This window comes from Gopherus flavomarginatus, chromosome 16 (genome assembly GCF_025201925.1).
Source record: "Gopherus flavomarginatus isolate rGopFla2 chromosome 16, rGopFla2.mat.asm, whole genome shotgun sequence".
Taxonomy (NCBI): domain Eukaryota; kingdom Metazoa; phylum Chordata; order Testudines; family Testudinidae; genus Gopherus; species Gopherus flavomarginatus.
The window spans coordinates 15211351-15220525 of record NC_066632.1 but is presented as its reverse complement, the minus strand read 5'-3'; positions in this window follow the sequence as shown (position 1 = coordinate 15220525).

Here is a 9175-nt window from a genome sequence, read left to right as displayed (position 1 = left end):
CGTCTCGCAGAGCTAGGGAGAGAAGGCAGCGCCCTAATCCCGCAGGAAGGGCTCCTTCCCAGTGATATCGCAGAACTAGATAGAGAAGGAAGCGCCCTAATCCCGTAGGAAGGGACGCTCCCCCGTGGTCTCGCAGAGCTAGGGAGAGGAGACAGCGCCCTAATCCCGCAGGAAGGGCCACTCCCAAGTGTTCTCGCACAGCTAGGGAGAGAAGGAAGCACCCTAATCCCGCAGGAAGGGCTGCTCTCCAGTGGTCTCGCAGAGCTAGGGAGAGAAGGCTGCGCCCTAATCCTGCAGGAATGGTCGCTCCCAAGTAGTATCGCAGAGTTAGGAAGAGAAGGCAGCATCCTTATACCGCTGGAACGGCCACTCCCCAGTGGTCTCGCAGAGCTAGGGAGAGAAGGCAGCGCCCTAATCCCGCAGGAACGGCCGCTAACCAGTGGTCTCGCAGAGCTAGGGAGAGAAGGCAGTGCCGTAATCCCGCAGGAAGGGCTGCTCCCCAGGCCCCTGGTAGAGCTGGGGAGGGAAGCCAGCGCCCCTCCCCCGCAGGAAGAGCTGCTCCCCAGTGATCTTGCAGAGCTAGGGAGAGAAGGCAGCGCCCTATTCCCGCAGGAAGGGCTGCTCCCCAGTGGTCTCGCAGAGCTAGGGAGAGAAGACGGTGCCCTAATCCCGCAGGAAGGGCCGCTCCATTGTTCTCTCGCAGAGCTAGGGAGAGAAGGCGGCACTCTAATCCCGCAGGAACGGTCGATCCCCAGTCGTCTCGCAGAGCTAGGGAGAGAAGGCAGCGCCCTAATCCCGCAGGAACGGCCGCTCCCCAGTGGTCTCGCAAAGCTAGGGAGAGAAGGCACCGTCCTAAACCCGCAGGAAGTGCCGTTCCCAGTGGTCTCGCAGAGCTAGGGAGAGAAGGGAGCGCCCTATTCCCACAGGATGGGCCGCTCCCGAGGCCGCTGGAAGAGCTGGGGAGGGAAGCCAGCGCCCCGCCCCTGCAGGAAGGGCCGCTCACTAGTGGTCTCGCAGAGCTAGGGAGAGAAGGCAGCGCCCAATTCCCTCAGGAAGGGCCGCTCCCCAGTGGTCTCGCAGAGCTAGGGAGAGAAGGCAGCGCCCTAATCCTGCAGGATGGGACGCTCCCCAGCGGTCTCTCAGAGCTAGGGAGACAAGGCAGCGCCCTAATCCCTCAGGAACGGCCGTTTCCCAGTGGTCTCGCAGAGCTAGGGAGAGAAGGCAGCCCCCTAATGCCGCAGGATGGGCTGCTCACCAGTGGTCTCGCAGAGCTAGGGAGAGAAGGCAGCGCCATAATCCCACTGGAAGGGCTGCTCCCCAGGGGTCTAGCAGAGCTAGTTAGAGGAGACAGTGCCCTAATCCCGCAGGAACGGCCGATCCTCGGTTGTCTCGCAGAGCTAGGGAGAGAAGGCAGCACCCTTATCCCGCAGGATGGGCTGCTCACCAGTGGTCTCGCAGAGCTAGGGAGAGAAGGCAGTACCCTAATTACACAGGAACGGCCACTCCCCAGTGGTCTCGCAGGGCTAGGGAGAGAAAGCAGCGCCCAAATCGAGCAGGAAGGGCTGCACCCCAGTGGTCTCGCAGAGCTAGGGAGAGAAGGCGGCATTCTAATCCCGCAGGTAGCACTGCTCCCCAGTGGTCTCGCAGAGCTAGGGAGAGAAGGCAGCGCCCCAGTCCCGTAGGAAGGGCCGCTGCCCAGTGGTCTCGCAGAGCTTGAGAGAGAAGGCGGCGCCCTAATTCCGAAGGATGGGATGCTCCCCAGTGGTCTCGCAGAACTAAGTAGAGAAGGCAGCGCCCTAATCCCGCAAGAAGGGCCGATCCCCAGTTGTCTCGCAGAGTTTGGGAGAGAAGGCAGCGCCCTAATCCCGCAGGAACGGCGGATCCCCAGTTGTCTCGTAGTGTTAGGGAAAGAAAGCAGCGCCCTAATCCCGCAGGAACGGCCGCTCCCCAGTGGTCTCGCAGAGCTAGGGAGAGAAAGGAGCACCCTAATCCCGCAGGATGGGCTGTCCCCGAGGCCGCTGGAAGAGATGGAGAGGGAAGCCAGCGCCCCACCCCTGCAGGAAGGGCCGCTCCCCAGTGGTCTCGCAGAGCTAGTGAGAGAAGGGAGCGCCCTATTCCCGCAGGAAGGGCCGCTCCCCAGTGGTCTCGCAGAGCTAGGGAGAGAAGGCAGCATCCTAATCCCTCAGTAACAGCCGCTCCCCAGTGGTCTCGCAGAGCTAGGGAGAGAAGGCAGCATCCTAATCCCTCAGTAACAGCCGCTCCCCAGTGGTCTCGCAGTGCTAGGGAGTGTAGGCAGCGTCCTAATCCTGCAGGAACAGCCGCTCCCCAGTGGTCTTGCAGAGCTAGGGAGAGAAGGCAGCGCCCTAATCCCGCAGGAAGGGCCGCTCCCCAGTTGTCTCGCAGAGCTAGGGAGAGAAGGTAGCGCCCTAATCCCGCAGGAAGGGCCGCTCTCCAGTGGTCTCGCAGAGCTAGGTAGAGAAATCGGCGCCCTAATCCCGCAGGAACAAACCCTCCCCAGTGGTCTCGAAGAGCTAGGAAGAAAAGTCAGCATCCTAATCCCGCAGGAAGGGCTGCTCCCCAGGCCCCTGGCAGAGCTGGGGAGGAAAGCAAGCGCCCCGCCCCCGCATGAAGGGCTGCGCCCCAGCGGACTCGCAGAGTTAGGGAGAGAAGGTACCGCCCTATTCCCACAGGAAGATCCACTCCCCAGTAGTCTTGCAGAGCTAGCGATAGAAGGGAGTGTTCTAATCCTGCAGGAAGGGCTGCTCCCCAGTGGTCTCGCAGAGTTAGGGAGAGAAGGTGGCGCCCAAATCCCGCAGGAAGTGGCGCTCCCCAGTGGTCTCGCAGAGCTAGGAAGAGAAGGTGGCGCCCTAATCCCGCAGGAAGGGCTGCTCCCCAGTCGTCTCGCAGAGCTAGGGAGAGAAGGCAGCGCCCTAATCCCGCAGGAAGCGCTGTTCCCCAGTGGTCTCGCAGAGCTAGGGAGAGAAGGCAGCGCCCTAATCCCACAGGAAGGGCCGCTCCGCCGTGGTCTCGCAGAGCTAGGGAGAGGAGACAGCGCCCTAATCCCGCAGGAAGGGCTGCTCCCCAGTAGTCTCGCAGAGCTAGGGAGAGAAGGTAGCGCCCTTATCCCGCAGGAAGGGCCGCTCCCCAGTGGTCTCGCAGAGCTAGGGAGAGAAGGCTGCGCCCTAATCCTGCAGGAATGGTCGCTCCCAAGTAGTATCGCAGAGTTAGGAAGAGAAGGCAGCATCCTTATTCCGCAGGAAGGGCTGCTCCCCGGTGGTCTCTCAGAGTTAGGGAGAGAAGGCGGCGCCCTAATCCCGCAGGAATGGCCAATCCCCGGTGGTCTCGCAGAGCTAGGAAGAGAGGGAAGCACCCTAATCCCGCAGGAAGGGCTGCTCCCCAGTGGTCGCGCGTAGCTAGGGAGCGAAGGCAGCGCCTTTATCCCGCATGAAGGGCCGCTCCCCAGTGGTCTCGCAGAGCTAGGGAGAGAAGGTAGCGCCCTACTCCCAGAGGAAGAGCCGCTCCCCAGTAGTCTCGCAGAGCTAGAGAGAGAAGGTAGCGACCTTATCCCGCAGGTTCGGTCGCTCCCCAGTGGTCTCGTAGAGCTACGGAGAGAAGGCGGCGCCCTAATCCTGCAGGAACGGCTGCTCCCCAGTGGTCTCGCAGAGCTAGGGAGAGAAGGCAGTGCCTTAATCCCGCAGGATGGGCTGCTCCCCAGGCACCTGGTAGAGCTGGGGAGGGAAGCCAGCGCCCCGCCCCCGCAGGAAGGGCCGCTCCCCAGTGGTCTCGCAGAGCTAGGAAGAGAAGGCAGCGCCCTAAACCCGCAGAAAGTGCCGCTCCCCAGTGGTCTCGCAGAGCTAGGGAGAGAAGGCACCGTCCTAATCCCGCATTAACAGCCACTCCCCAATAGTCTCGCAGAGCTAGGGAGAGAAGGCAGTGCCCTAATCCCGCAGGAAGAGCCGTTACACAGTGGTCTCGCAGAGCTAGGGAGTGAAGGCAGCGCCCTAATGCTGCAGGAAGGGCCGTTCCATAGTGGTCTCGCATAGCTAGGGAGAGAAGGCAGTGTCCTAATCCCGAAGGAAGGGCTGCTCCCCAGTCGTCTCGGAGAACTAGGGAGAGAAGGCAGCGCCCTAATCCCGCATGAAGGGACACTCCCCAGTGGTCTCGCAGAGCTAGGGAGAGAAGGCAGCGCCCTAATCCCGCAGGAAGTGCTGCTCCCCAGTTGTCTCGGAGTGCTAGGGAGAGGAGACAGCGAACTAATCCCTCAGGAAGGGCCGCTCCCCAGTGCTCTCGCAGAGCTAGGGAGAGAAGGCAGCGTACTAATCCCGCAGGATGGGCTGCTCCCTAGGCCGCTGGAAGAGCTGGGGAGGGAAACCAGCGCCCCGCCCCTGCAGGAAGGGTCGCTCACTAGTGGTCTCGCAGAGCTTGGGAGAGAAGGCAGCCCCCAATTCCCTCAGGAAGGGCCACTCCTCAGAGGTCTCGCAGAGCTAGGGAGAGGAGACAGCGCCCTAATCCCGCAGGACGAGCTGCTCCCCAGTGGTCTTGCAAAGCTCGGGAGGGAGGGCAGCCTCCTAATCCCTCAGGAAGGGCCACTCCCCAGTGGTTTCGAAGAGCTAGGGAGAGAAGGCACAGCCCTAATCCCGCAGGAACGGCCGCTAACCAGTGGTATCGCAGAGCTAGGGAGAGAAGGCAATGCCGTAATCCTGCAGGAAGGGCTGCTCCCCAGGCCCCTGGTAGAGCTGGGGAGGGCAGCCAGCGCCCCTCCCCCGCAGAAAGAGCTGCTCCCCAGTGGTCTCGCAGAGCTAGGGAGAGAAGGCAGCGCCCAATTCCCGCAGGAAGGGCTGCTCCCCAGTGGTCTCGCAGAGCTAGGAAGAGAAGGCGGCACTCTAATCCCGCAGGAACGGTCGATCCCCAGTCGTCTCGCAGAGCTAGGGAGAGAAGGCAGCGCCCTAATCCCGCAGGAAGGGCTCCTTCCCAGTGATATCGCAGAACTAGATAGAGAAGGAAGCGCCCTAATCCCGTAGGAAGGGACGCTCCCCCGTGGTCTCGCAGAGCTAGGGAGAGGAGACAGCGCCCTAATCCCGCAGGAAGGGCCACTCCCAAGTGTTCTCGCACAGCTAGGGAGAGAAGGAAGCACCCTAATCCCGCAGGAAGGGCTGCTCTCCAGTGGTCTCGCAGAGCTAGGGAGAGAAGGCTGCGCCCTAATCCTGCAGGAATGGTCGCTCCCAAGTAGTATCGCAGAGTTAGGAAGAGAAGGCAGCATCCTTATACCGCTGGAACGGCCACTCCCCAGTGGTCTCGCAGAGCTAGGGAGAGAAGGCAGCGCCCTAATCCCGCAGGAACGGCCGCTAACCAGTGGTCTCGCAGAGCTAGGGAGAGAAGGCAGTGCCGTAATCCCGCAGGAAGGGCTGCTCCCCAGGCCCCTGGTAGAGCTGGGGAGGGAAGCCAGCGCCCCTCCCCCGCAGGAAGAGCTGCTCCCCAGTGATCTTGCAGAGCTAGGGAGAGAAGGCAGCGCCCTATTCCCGCAGGAAGGGCTGCTCCCCAGTGGTCTCGCAGAGCTAGGGAGAGAAGACGGTGCCCTAATCCCGCAGGAAGGGCCGCTCCATTGTTCTCTCGCAGAGCTAGGGAGAGAAGGCGGCACTCTAATCCCGCAGGAACGGTCGATCCCCAGTCGTCTCGCAGAGCTAGGGAGAGAAGGCAGCGCCCTAATCCCGCAGGAACGGCCGCTCCCCAGTGGTCTCGCAAAGCTAGGGAGAGAAGGCACCGTCCTAAACCCGCAGGAAGTGCCGTTCCCAGTGGTCTCGCAGAGCTAGGGAGAGAAGGGAGCGCCCTATTCCCACAGGATGGGCCGCTCCCGAGGCCGCTGGAAGAGCTGGGGAGGGAAGCCAGCGCCCCGCCCCTGCAGGAAGGGCCGCTCACTAGTGGTCTCGCAGAGCTAGGGAGAGAAGGCAGCGCCCAATTCCCTCAGGAAGGGCCGCTCCCCAGTGGTCTCGCAGAGCTAGGGAGAGAAGGCAGCGCCCTAATCCTGCAGGATGGGACGCTCCCCAGCGGTCTCTCAGAGCTAGGGAGACAAGGCAGCGCCCTAATCCCTCAGGAACGGCCGTTTCCCAGTGGTCTCGCAGAGCTAGGGAGAGAAGGCAGCCCCCTAATGCCGCAGGATGGGCTGCTCACCAGTGGTCTCGCAGAGCTAGGGAGAGAAGGCAGCGCCATAATCCCACTGGAAGGGCTGCTCCCCAGGGGTCTAGCAGAGCTAGTTAGAGGAGACAGTGCCCTAATCCCGCAGGAACGGCCGATCCTCGGTTGTCTCGCAGAGCTAGGGAGAGAAGGCAGCACCCTTATCCCGCAGGATGGGCTGCTCACCAGTGGTCTCGCAGAGCTAGGGAGAGAAGGCAGTACCCTAATTACACAGGAACGGCCACTCCCCAGTGGTCTCGCAGGGCTAGGGAGAGAAAGCAGCGCCCAAATCGAGCAGGAAGGGCTGCACCCCAGTGGTCTCGCAGAGCTAGGGAGAGAAGGCGGCATTCTAATCCCGCAGGTAGCACTGCTCCCCAGTGGTCTCGCAGAGCTAGGGAGAGAAGGCAGCGCCCCAGTCCCGTAGGAAGGGCCGCTGCCCAGTGGTCTCGCAGAGCTTGAGAGAGAAGGCGGCGCCCTAATTCCGAAGGATGGGATGCTCCCCAGTGGTCTCGCAGAACTAAGTAGAGAAGGCAGCGCCCTAATCCCGCAAGAAGGGCCGATCCCCAGTTGTCTCGCAGAGTTTGGGAGAGAAGGCAGCGCCCTAATCCCGCAGGAACGGCGGATCCCCAGTTGTCTCGTAGTGTTAGGGAAAGAAAGCAGCGCCCTAATCCCGCAGGAACGGCCGCTCCCCAGTGGTCTCGCAGAGCTAGGGAGAGAAAGGAGCACCCTAATCCCGCAGGATGGGCTGTCCCCGAGGCCGCTGGAAGAGATGGAGAGGGAAGCCAGCGCCCCACCCCTGCAGGAAGGGCCGCTCCCCAGTGGTCTCGCAGAGCTAGTGAGAGAAGGGAGCGCCCTATTCCCGCAGGAAGGGCCGCTCCCCAGTGGTCTCGCAGAGCTAGGGAGAGAAGGCAGCATCCTAATCCCTCAGTAACAGCCGCTCCCCAGTGGTCTCGCAGAGCTAGGGAGAGAAGGCAGCATCCTAATCCCTCAGTAACAGCCGCTCCCCAGTGGTCTCGCAGTGCTAGGGAGTGTAGGCAGCGTCCTAATCCTGCAGGAACAGCCGCTCCCCAGTGGTCTTGCAGAGCTAGGGAGAGAAGGCAGCGCCCTAATCCCGCAGGAAGGGCCGCTCCCCAGTTGTCTCGCAGAGCTAGGGAGAGAAGGTAGCGCCCTAATCCCGCAGGAAGGGCCGCTCTCCAGTGGTCTCGCAGAGCTAGGTAGAGAAATCGGCGCCCTAATCCCGCAGGAACAAACCCTCCCCAGTGGTCTCGAAGAGCTAGGAAGAAAAGTCAGCATCCTAATCCCGCAGGAAGGGCTGCTCCCCAGGCCCCTGGCAGAGCTGGGGAGGAAAGCAAGCGCCCCGCCCCCGCATGAAGGGCTGCGCCCCAGCGGACTCGCAGAGTTAGGGAGAGAAGGTACCGCCCTATTCCCACAGGAAGATCCACTCCCCAGTAGTCTTGCAGAGCTAGCGATAGAAGGGAGTGTTCTAATCCTGCAGGAAGGGCTGCTCCCCAGTGGTCTCGCAGAGTTAGGGAGAGAAGGTGGCGCCCAAATCCCGCAGGAAGTGGCGCTCCCCAGTGGTCTCGCAGAGCTAGGAAGAGAAGGCAGCGCCCTAATCCCGCAGGAACGGCCGCTAACCAGTGGTCTCGCAGAGCAAGGGAGAGAAGGCAGTGCCGTGATCCCGCAGGAAGGGCTACTCCCCAGGCCACTGGCAGAGCTGGGGAGGGAAGTCAGCGCCCCGCCCCCGCAGGAAGAGCTGCTCCTCAGTGGTGTCGCAGAGCTAGGAAGAGAAGACGGCGTCCTAATCTCGCAGGAAGGGCCGCTCCACAGTGCTCTCGCAGAGCTAGGGAGAGAAGTCGGCGCCCTAATCCCGCAGGAACGGTCGATCCCCAGTGGTCTCGCACAGCCAGGGAGAGTTGTCAGCGCCCTAATCCCGCAGGAAGGGCCCCTTCCCAGTGGTCTCGCAGAACTAGGTAGAGAAGGCAGCGCCCTAATCCCGCAGGAAGGGCCGCTCCCCAGTGGTCTCACAGAGCTTGGGAGAGAAGTCGGCGCCCTAATCCCGCAGGAATGACCGCTCCACAGTGGTCTCGCAGAGCTACGGAGAGAAGGCGGAGCGTTAATCCCGCAGGAACGGTGGCTCCTCAGTGGTCTCGCAGAGCTAGGGAGAAAAGGCAGCACCCTAATCCCGCAGGAACGGCCGCTCCCCAGTGGTCTCGCAAAGCTAGGGAGAGAAGGCACCGTCCTAAACCCGCAGGAAGTGCCGTTACCCAGTGGTCTCGCAGAGCTAGGGAGAGAAGGGAGCGCCCTATTCCCACAGGATGGGCCGCTCCCAAGGCCGCTGGAACAGCTGGGGAGGGAAGCCAGCGCCCCGCCCCTGCAGGAAGGGCCGCTCACTAGTGGTCTCGCAGAGCTAGGGAGAGAAGGCAGCGCCCAATTCCCTCAGGAAGGGCCGCTCCCCAGTGGTCTCGCAGAGCTAGGGAGAGTAGGCAGCGTCCTAATCCCGCAGGAACAGCCGCTCCCCAGTGGTCTCGCAGAGCTAGGGAGAGAAGGCAGCGCCCTAATCCTGCAGGATGGGACGCTCCCCAGCGGTCTCTCAGAGCTAGGGAGACAAGGCAGCGCCCTAATCCCTCAGGAACGGCCGTTTCCCAGTGGTCTCGCAGAGCTAGGGAGAGAAGGCAGCCCCCTAATGCCGCAGGAAGGGCTGCTAACAAGTGCTCTCGCAGAGCTAGGGAGAGAAGGCAGCGCCATAATCCCACTGGAAGGGCTGCTCCCCAGGGGTCTAGCAGAGCTAGTTAGAGGAGACAGTGCCCTAATCCCGCAGGAACGGCCGATCCTCGGTTGTCTCGCAGAGCTAGGGAGAGAAGGCAGCACCCTTATCCCGCAGGATGGGCTGCTCACCAGTGGTCTCGCAGAGCTAGGGAGAGAAGGCAGTACCCTAATTACGCAGGAACGGCCACTCCCCAGTGGTCTCGCAGGGCTAGGGAGAGAAAGCAGCGCCCAAATCCAG